The 4,560-nt window shown below is 41.5% G+C and overlaps 1 pseudogene; it reads left to right on the forward strand.

Moving 5' to 3' along the window:
* Positions 1–2,913: 2,913 nt before the first annotated feature.
* Positions 2,914–3,337, forward strand: LOC115898182 (annotated as a pseudogene).
* Positions 3,338–4,560: the final 1,223 nt, after the last annotated feature.

Here is a 4,560-nt window from a genome sequence, read left to right on the forward strand (position 1 = left end):
CAAGTGGTGGAGGTTGCAGTGAACTGAGATCGAACCACTGCATTCCAGCCTGGGCAACAGAGTAACACTGTCTCAAAAAAAAAAAAAAAAAAAAAAAAAAAAAAAAGAAGAAGAAGAAGAAGAAAAACTACATTAAAATTTACATTTGTTTATTGTGGTACTGGCTTTTCCATCCAAGATTCTCAAAAATGTTCGAAATATTCTTTGGAGAAATTACCCTTATTTATTTAGTTTTTCAAGGATTCTATAAATAAGTGTCTTGACAAAATGAGCTTGTTTGTCCCATAGAGGTGTGCCTGCTTTGGTTGGTGAGAAGACACCTGCAAATATATTATCTCTTCTCAGGAAAAGAAAAAAAAAAAAGAACCAACTTATTTTTTTCTCATAATATGCTCTGTTATTATCGTTAAATTGGTGTGATTGTTGTCAAACAATAATTATTTCTTATAGCTGCCTATGATTTTTATTTTTGCACCATTTATGTGGAATTTTCCACCCATCTTCAGGGGGAAAAAACGAGCGGAAGAAGAGCTTTACAGTAATAATAATACTATAAGGATGTCCAAAAAAATAAGATAATATGCCGGGCGAGGTGGCTCACGCCTGTAATCCCAGCACTGTGGGAGGCCGAGGCGGGCGGATCACAAGATCAGGAGATTGAGACCATCCTGGCTAACACGGTGAAACCCCGTCTCTATAAAGATACAAAAAATTAGCCTGTAGTCCCAGCTACTCAGGAGGCTGAGGCAGGAGAATGGCGTGAACCCGGGAGGCGGAGCTTACAGTGAGCGGAGATCTCGCCACTGCATTCAAGCCTGTGAGACCAGCGAGACTCCGTCTCAAAAAAAAAAAAAAAAAAAAGATATTACGAGAGTGGACTAATTTTTTAAAATTAGATAATCCTTGTGTACCAGAAGCTATAAAGCATAAAGAAGAAATTCTTGCCTTCAAAGAGCTACAGTCTAATTTTAGAAAAATTAGACCATACTGAAGAGATGCATAGAGTTAGTCTTGTGCAGAACACATGACTTGTAGAAAGTACTTACTCTGATTCACCCAAACATTAGCCTAGATCTTACTTTGGTTAATTTTATACACCACTCCTATTGTTTTAAGAATGTTTGTCCTCTACACATGTCTCTTCTTCCAAAAACAAACCCATTTGGGGATTATGGCAATCTTTGTTCCTGATTAAAATTTCTCTGTCCTGTTGCTTTGTATTTTACCTTTCACAGTAGCTTAATCCATATTCTATGGTTTTGTGATTAACCCTGGGTATGGAATCTTAGTGTCGGTTTCATATGAGCCTCATTGGAACATAACACATGTCTCTTTGTTTCATTTACAATTTCTGCAATAGCATTGATTTACCTTGCCTTTAATTTTGTTCACTGAGCAAAGAATTTTCTTTTGAGTTTTTGCTTTCTTTCTTTCTTTAATTGGTTAGCTCTGGTAGGTGATTTTGTAGATTTTTTGAGGGGGGGTATTCAAAGCACTGATCAGTAATTCATAAAGCTGATTTCTTTTTTCTACAGTTGAAGTAAGCAGTGACATTTGGCAATCCACAAATGCTAGCCCTACTGTCCGCAGTGTTAAGATAACTGATTAGTTCCGCAGCCCTGCTCAACACCTCCCAGCATGCACCTATAATGGGCCATAAACTTGAAAGCCCCCAGGCCTCTTTCCTTGCTTCTGGGTGAGGTTTGCAGTGTGGAGGAGGGGCGCCAAGCCCAGTAAGAATGAGTGGGAAACACTGACAGAATCACAGGGCGAATGGGAAAAAAAGAACTTAAGAGGATTATAACAAGAAAGGAAGCATTTGGAGTCCTGGGAGGTGATGCCAGTCAGGATCTCTGAATTGCTAAGAAAAGAGAAATTTTCCCCTTCCTTATGTAGGCCTGGGGAAGGGAATTTCTTTTTCCCTCTCCTATCCCTTTCCATCTTTCTTCACAGGTGGTGATAGTCCTACCTTTAGGGAGGAAAGGGACCAGGCCAACCTTCCCAGAGAAGGAAGCTCTGTTGAAAGAGTGGCTTTAACTTTACATGTTCATGGAGTAGGAAGGAGCAATCCAAAGACACATGTTTCTGCTGGACAAGCTGATGACATCTGAAAACCTCAGGCCAACCTGACTCTGAGTGGAATGTAGAAAATGGCTATTCAACGGTGACTATTCAATTTAGGGAGTTCTAAGAAGGGCTTTTCCACAAAAAGCCTTAGACCTTCCGAAGGAAGGTCAGGCAATATGAACCATTTAAATGAATATTTTAATCTTGAAGTGTGTTTTAATCATATTAGAGTATATAAGTCTTTTTTTCATGAACATGTTGCAAATATTCAGTACTAGAGATTACTGTAGTTCTGAATTTTTAAAGAATATTACTAGATCCGTTACTAGCCACATAATTTTTTTCGCATGAGCCTATTTCTGGTGCTTATACTTTAACAGATTTGCAAAGATATTCAAAGTTCTGAATATACGGAATTGCTGATTGCAGAGGTGAGAACTCTGTTCTTTTTTTTTTTTTTTTTTTGAGATGGAGTCTCGCTCTGTTGCCCAGACTGGAGTGCAGTGGCATGATCTTGGCTCACTGCGATCTCTGAAGCCCGAGTTCAAGCAATTCTCCTGCCTCACCCTTCTGAGTAGCTGGGATTACAGGCGCCTGCCACTGCACCCAGCTAATTTTTGTATTTTTAGTAGAGATGGGGTTTCGCCATCTTGGCTAGGCTACTTTTGAACTTCTGACCTTGTGATCCACCTGCCTCGGCCTCCCAAAGTGCTGGGATGACGGGCGTGAGCCAGCGCGTCCAGCCTATTCTTTATCTTTTTTTTTTTAAACAGGATAAATTTGCCTATAATTTGTTTAAGAATAGTGTCAAAATCTACTTCCTTTTTCCTTCTTTTCGGGTTCAAGATGTGGAAGTGAGGATGTGGTGGGCCCTCTGGTGTGAAATTCCGGATTTCTGTGGGTCTTCCAGTAGGAGCTGTGATCAACTGGGCTGACAACACAGGAGCCAAAAACCTGTATATCATCTCCGTGAAGAGGATCAAGGGATGGCTGAACAGACTTCCCGCTGCTAGTGTGGGTGACATGGGGATGGCTACAGTCAAGAAAGGCAAACCAGAGCTCAGATAAAAGGTGCATCCAGCAGTAGTCATTTGACAATGAAAGCCCTACCGGAGAAAAGATGGTGTGTTTCTTTCTTTTGAAGATAATGCAGGGGTCATAGTGAGCAATAAAGGCCAGATGAAAGGTTCTGCCATTACAGGACCAGTAGCAAAGGAGTGTGCAGACTTGTGGTCCCTGGACTATGTCCAATGCTGGCAGCATTGTGTGATTCTCCAGTATATTTGTAAAAACAAAACAAACAAGCAAAAAAAACTTTAAACCCATTAAAAAGTATTTGTTCACAGAAAAAAAAAAAAAGAGTAGTGTCAAAACACTTTAACAGAAGCCAATTTGTAAATACTTATGGTATTTTAATGTCCTACAAAATTATTTTTGAGGGACTGAGGCAACAGTGAACAGGTAATTGTTAAAACTTCACTATTCATTCAAAAGCAGGAGATCTCTGGGGCCAGAATGGAGGGGAATCCATGAGAAGCCTATAGCTAAAATAATCCACAGGGAAAAAAACCTTATCTGGAGTCCTAACACCAACAGACATGTTTGTCTATGTGGCATGACCATTTCTCTGAGTTTTTTAGCCAAAAGAAGAGTATGTATTTAAGAAAGTGCTCTAGGTGATGATTAAATGATTGTGAGTCCGGTGACTACTTTAAGCAGTAAAAGTGGCCAAGGAAGACATATTTCTTCCTTCATATTCTGTTTCTTTTCAGTGCTCAGGAACCCTGGTCAAAGGAACACCACTAGAGAACACTGAAGGAGGTATGTCAGGTGGTTCTGCTTTTCCATAGGGACCCTACGATGAATGCCTAGAGAGGGTATTGACATGGCAACCTGATGCCAGCACATCTGTCCACAACTGGTGAGTCTCACACCCTTCAGTTACAGTGAGAGATGTACGATCTGGTAAAAACCAAGTCTTCAAGTTAAATCTCTCTCTCTCTCTGTCTCTTTCTCTCTTTTTGGAGATGGAGTCATGCTCTGTCACCCAGGCTGGAGTGCAGTGGCCCTATCTCGGCTCACTGCAAGCTCCACCTCTCAGGTTCATGCCATTCTCCTTCCTCAGCCTCCTGAGTAGCTGGGACTACAGGCACCGGCCACCATGCCCAGAGAATTTTTTGTGTTTTTAGTGGAGACGGGGTTTCACCGTGTTAGCCAGGATGGTCTTGATCTCCTGACCTCGTGATCCGCCTGCCTTGGCCTCCCAAAGTGCTGGGATTACAGGCGTGAGCCACCACACCCGGCCTCTCTCTCTCTTTTTTTTTTTTTTTTTTGAGATGAAGTCTCATTCTGTTGTCCAGGCTGGAGTGCAATGGTGCAATCTTGGCTCACTGCAACCTCCGTCTCCTGGGTTCAAGTGATTCTCCTGCCTCAGCCTCCCAAGTAGCTGGGATTTCAGGCACCTGCCACCATGCCTGGCTAATTTTTGTATTT

This window comes from Rhinopithecus roxellana, chromosome 6, assembly GCF_007565055.1.
Source record: "Rhinopithecus roxellana isolate Shanxi Qingling chromosome 6, ASM756505v1, whole genome shotgun sequence".
NCBI classification, from domain to species: domain Eukaryota; kingdom Metazoa; phylum Chordata; class Mammalia; order Primates; family Cercopithecidae; genus Rhinopithecus; species Rhinopithecus roxellana.